Raw genomic sequence first — 6609 nt, 5'->3', positions numbered from 1 at the left:
GCACCAAAACTGTTAAGAAATCAGTTTTACCCCGGTTCTTTTTATTCCTCGAGCATCCAGAGATGGCACCGGACTCAGTAGTCATTTTCACAAAACTTTATTCATCTTTACTCATCTTTTACTCATCTTTACGCATCTTCATTTATCCTCATTTAAGCATGCATCTTTGTCAGGGAATAAACAATTATCAAACACTCAGGTGAAGAAATGACACTCAGACACTTTGACAGTTAACGTGCACGGGTGAACTCAGAGAGACTCACGTCCCACACAGATCTTACATCTTTATTTATACTCATTGTACATGGTGAAACACAGATAAAACAGGAACTTAGCTGCACGCCCTTCACTCGTGAGTGGAGAACATGCAGTTCCTGGAACTTAATCTAACAATAACAGCTGGTTTTCACAACTCATTGTGGTTAATGCTTTGTACGCTATCTATGGCAAACCTTCTGTTGCTATTAGAGATGGCACGATACCACTTTTTTATGTCCGATACCGATACCGATATCATAAATTTGGATATCTGCCGATACCGATATGAATCCGATATAGTGTTTTTTAATCAACAAAACTGTTTTTTTAAATATCTTGCTGCATTTTGTATAAGTTCATACTCAAGTTTAAAACAACAACTACACTAAAGCTATTCTGTTATACCTGTATGCAAAAAAAAAATATTTCATAGTTCAGCAATACTGATCAATCTAATAAACTTAAACCTACACCATCCTCCCTATTCTGGTATTTTAAAGAGTACTTAGCGTAAATATTAAGCAACCTAACTAATAGGGTTCCAACTCCCAGCAACAACAAAAATAAATAAATAAAAAATAGGGAACCACCCCTCACACTCCACCTCATGATGCTTAATCAACGTAATCAACCTTAATTTGATGCAGTGTGAAAAAAATGCACAGAAATCAATTATTTTTCAAGAAATATTAAATAGATTCAACATCTTTCTTCAACAAAATTGCAGACTGCACAGATGGCACCTTCCCAAAGGAAAATGTACTATAGCTTACTAGGGTATATTAGACTTAACAGTTACTATATACAGTAATTGACTTCTATACATTTTACATCAGATTAAAACTTTGGGTGTAAGATTCGGATAATTATTTATTAAAAGCTCGACATTTTAAATGAGAATAAGAAAGAAAAGTATGTCTTTGTGCCCCCTTTTCCCTGTTAATGCCCTATCGGCCCCCCTGGCTAAACTTTGCTAGATCCGCCCCTGCACAGTTACAGCCGTCAGCTGTAGAAAAAGATCCTGGTGTAGAAAGTAATATTAAATAAATTCTAACAACAGCTGATCAAGCTTAAACGTGCTGCTGTTGTTCAGCCGCTGGTTTCCTCTTTCTGGTGCAAAGTGGGCCAAAAACAAACAAGAGAGACGGACTCGCGACAGAAAAGCCGATCAGCTGATCATTAAGCAGTTTCATGATTGAAGTAGCAGCAAGAAGAGGCAGTCGTTTGTTAAGCTTAACGCAGGAATGCTTTACAAACATTCAGAGATGGACTTACACACTTGCTTTACTTCTCTCGGGATAACTTTGTCGGAGATGAAATGCCAGGTTGCTAGCGAAGCTCCACATGCTATCCAGACCACCGACAGGTCCCGCATGCCACAGCCGCTCTATCACGTGATGCATACTGCTCCGAGTGCTAACGTTCTGAGGTGAGTTACGGCGTGTTGCAAGTTTTGTGAGGTGCTTTCGTGATATTTAATGGATCGGATTACATTTTTTATTTTTCTCCGATATCCGATCCAGTAATTTAGGTCAGTATCGGACCGATACCGATACGTAATATCGGATCGGTCCATCTCTAGTTGCTATGTGCTGATAACTAGAATATGCTTAAAGAAACTGACAGAAAAACAACTGCTATATATGTGCCGGCAGTCAGGGAGTGTGCTCTCATGATAATTAAGTTTTGCACGTTCCTCTGACTGCTACAAGCATAAGGGAAATTTAAACATAATACACTCATATTTATTTCGCTGAAGGCATATATTCATAAAAGATAAAAATACTGTAACAATCTTCTAGAAGGGAAGACTTGCCAGGCCGGTGCCCCTTTGCAAAATCTTCACTCCTTTGTCTGTGAAACACAGTTTTGTAGGGGCGACCCTATCATAAAACCCCCCCACAGTGTGCTGCAAACTCTGTCTGTGTCTATGTGCACGAGCACATGAATGCCTATGAGAGCGCACATGAGTGAGTGTGCGTGTGGATGTGTGTGCGTGACAGTTAAAACACTGTGGGTGTAGGTGACTCCCTAGAGGTCATAAAAAACCCATCTCCCTTCCAGACCACAGTTATCCAGGTCAAATGTTGAGACCCCCACCCAAACATTCTCTGGGGAATTTCCACTCAGCATTAACTCCTCTCTGTTTTACTTTCACAGTTCAATTAGGGAGGGTCTCCTATACTCTACTCCTGAATTCATGACACAATCAGGCCTTTATTACATTGAGGGCAGTGTCAGTGTCTCTACAATAATTCTAGATTCTATGTTAACACATTTCTAAACTCTAAATCAGCTAAACATTTCTACAAGTCTCCCTTTTTTATCTGCCCTAAGGCAGATAAAACTAAACTAAATCCCTCACCATAATGCTTTCATACTGTGACTCCCCATTTCCCAAAAGTGGCATCATGGTGTCGGCCTTTGTATCAGATTCTCCCACAGCACGATTGATGAGTCTTACAAGCAAAGCTCTGATACAAGGCACACAACTACACCCACATGTCACTAATACTGCAATAATACTGCATCCAAGATGGCGGCGCGTGAACAACGCGAGGCTCAGTGTCTCTCCAGAATCTGCTATTTAGCGGTTTTTTATCTACTTTTAACCGGATTATTCGTCCAGAATTGCTGTGCGTTGCTGACCTACAGCAGACAAGAGCTTCTGGACATCTGGACTCACAACTCCAACAGTTTTATCGCTGATCTCTGACTCATCCCAGAGATCTCCAGAACACTGGAGGCTGCCCACTCTCCCCGGCCGGGTGGAAGTGCACTCAGACGGCGCCGAGATCGTAAACAAAGGCGAGGTAGGCGCGGAGGGCTACGGGCTAAGCTAAAGCTAACACCACACCGGCTGCCTTTACCCAGTATTTTCCTCGCCAATGTCCATTCTCTGGCAAACAAAATGGATGAGATACGGCTCTCCATCACTAACAACAGACGGATTATGGACTCAAATGTCATGTTTTTCACCGAAACATGGTTGAACAACAGTGCTATCGAGTTAGCAGGACGCCACACACACCAAGCCGACAGGCTAGCAGATGACTCCGGCAAGACCAGAGGTGGAGGTTTGTGCATTTATATTAACAATGCTTGGTGCATGAACTCCACTACTACTGAGAGTCACTGCTCACCTAATGCGGAGTTTTTAATGGTCAAATGCAGACCTTATTATCTCCCCAGAGAACTCACTTCGATCATACTCACTGCCGTGTATATCCCCCTCGACGCTAATGCTAGGTTGGCCATGAAAGAACTTTCTGCAGCCATTAACAAACACCAGAATAAACACCCCGAGGCTGCTTTTATTGTTGCTGGCGACTTCAACCACACCAACTTAAAGACAGTCCTCCCCAGATTCCACCAACATGTCTCCTGCCACACCAGAGGAGACAAGACTTTAGACCATGTGTATTCCAACCTGGCTGGAGCCTACAAAGCCACACCCCTCCCCCACATTGGACAATCGGACCATCTCTCCCTGTTCCTCACACCTAGGTATTCACCACTCATCCAACGTGTGAAACCTGCTGTGAGGACAATTAAAGTGTGGCCAGAGGGGACAGAGGCAGTGCTCCAGGACAGATTTAAAAACACAGACTGGAATATGTTCACCCACACAGACCTGGACCAGTACGCCTCATCTGTACTGGATTACATCTCCGAAACCACAGACAGTGTCACCACCCAGAAACGGATCACCATGTACCCCAACCAGAAGCCTTGGATGAACCGGGATGTTCGTCTCCTCCTGAAGGCCCGCAACACCGCCTTTAGGTCAGGAGATGCACACGCCTACAGCACAGCCAGGGCTAATCTAAAGAAGGGCATCAAAAAAGCCAAACACCATTACAAAAAGAAGGTAGAAAAACACTTCTCCAACTCCAACCCCCGACGCATGTGGCAAGGACTCCAGACCATTACAGACTACAGGACCACCAAACCCTCCCCCGCATCCTCTGATGTCTCCTTCCTCAATGAGCTCAACAACTTTTATGCTCGTTTTGAGCGAGGGAACCCCACAACCACAACCAAAGCAGACATGACGCCAGACCACCAACCTCTGACTCTCTCCCCCACCGATGTAGGAGCGGTGCTGAGCAGGATCAATGTCCACAAGGCTGCAGGTCCCGATGGCATCCCCGGGCGTGTTCTCAGAGCGTGTTCTGGGGAGCTTGCAGGAGTGCTCACAGACATATTCAATCTGTCCTTGGCCCACGCTGTGGTACCGGCCTGCTTCAAATCCACCTCCATCGTCCCGATACCCAAAAACTCCAACCCATCTTGCCTCAATGACTACCGCCCAGTAGCACTCACCCCCATCATCACTAAGTGCTTAGAGCAGCTGGTCCTAGCACACTTCAAATCCTGTCTCCCCCCCACCCTGGACCCCCACCAATTCGCATACCGCCAGAACAGGAGCACAGAGGATGCAGTCTCCATCGCACTGCACTCTGTCCTCTCACACCTGGACAACAACAACACCTACGCCAGAATGCTGTTTATAGACTTCAGTTCAGCGTTCAATACAATCCACCCCTCACAACTCATCAGGAAACTGACAGACCTGGGCATCAGCTCCCTCATCTGCAAATGGTTACTGGACTTCCTGACCAACCGCCCCCAACATGTCCGGCTGGATAACCACTGCTCATCTACCATCACAATGAACACCGGTGTACCACAAGGCTGTGTGATGAGCCCTTTCCTCTACTCCCTCTTCACCCACGACTGCAGACCTGCTGATGGTTCCAACACCATCATTAAGTTTGCAGATGACACCACGGTGATTGGCCTCATCAGTGACAACAATGAGGCTGCCTACAGGGAGGAGGTGGATCGTCTGGCTGAGTGGTGCGACACAAACAACCTGCTGCTTAACACCGAGAAGACCAAGGAGCTCATCGTGGACTACAGGAGGAATGCTGACCTACATCCACCCATCCACATTAAGGGGATGGCTGTGGAGCGTGTGAGCAGCTTCAAGTTCCTGGGAGTCCACATCTCCGAGGATCTCACCTGGACGACCAACTGCTCCAAGCTGGTCAAGAAGGCTCACCAGCGCCTCTTCTTCTTGAGGACTCTGAGGAAGAACCACCTGTCCTCAGACATCCTGGTGAACTTCTATCGTTGCACCATCGAGAGCATCCTGACCAACTGTATAACAGTCTGGTACGGGAACTGCTCTGCCTCGGACCGGAAGGCGTTGCAGAGGGTCGTGAAAACTGCCCAGCGCATCGCCGGAGCACCACTTCCTGCCATAAAAGACATCTACAGGAAGCGGTGTCTGAAAAGGGCTGGGAAAATCATCAAAGACCCCAGTCACCCATCACATGGACTCTTCACCCTCCTGCCCTCTGGGAGGCGCCACAGGAGCCTCCGGACTAAGACCACCAGGTACCGGAACAGCTTCTTCCCCACAGCTGTCAGACTCCTGAACTCTGCCTCCTGACATCTGACCCACGTTAAACTCATGGACTGAACATACACACCCCCACAATGGACAACTGTACCCTCAAACACGCAATAATAACATGGAGTGAACCACCACTCACAACCACTAGCACTTTATATAGCCTCTGTAGAAACTATCTACACCCTCACTTATCTTAACTGCACTACTGTATAGCTCTGTGTAAATAATCATTCTGTACATTCAATAATCTTTAATCCTACAACTGTTTACAACTTGCATAGTTCCCATTTCTGTATAGCTGTATATCTCAGATTTCTGTAAAGTTATTTATTTCATATTCTGTATAGTTTTTCATATTTATATCCTGTTCATAGCCTGCACATAGCTTGTACTCACTACAGCCTGTACATACTTAGTTATAGAATATTCACAACATACTTCATACTGTGTACATTATAACATACCATAATAGACCCATTTCTGTAATATACTTACATATCTATACTATTGCTAATATATATTGTAATATATCTATATCACTAAAGCACTTCTGGATGGATGCAAACTGCATTTCGTTGCCCTGTACCTGTGCATGTGCAATGACAATAAAGTTGAATTCTATTCTATTCTATTCTATTCTAAAAACAGACAAAGAAACCATAATTGACATAATGAAACCTTTCCATTGCCCAAGGACAGAGGTCATCCACGCTTCCAGCGGGTTATCCACTCCCGAATGCTCATACATTGCGGTGGACAACGTTCTCAGACCTTCCAGCGCTCGGGTCACAGAGCCATCGGGAGCTGTATTATTTGGAATAAAAGTACAAAACATATCCTCAAACATCGTGCAAACGCCCCCTTTTTCTCCCAACAACATACAGTAAGGCAAAAAAGTATTTAGTCAGCCACCGATTGTGCAAGTT

The sequence above is a fragment of the Astatotilapia calliptera genome, chromosome 16, assembly GCF_900246225.1.
Source record: "Astatotilapia calliptera chromosome 16, fAstCal1.2, whole genome shotgun sequence".
Classification (NCBI taxonomy): Eukaryota; Metazoa; Chordata; class Actinopteri; order Cichliformes; family Cichlidae; genus Astatotilapia; species Astatotilapia calliptera.
This window is presented reverse-complemented; position numbering follows the sequence as displayed.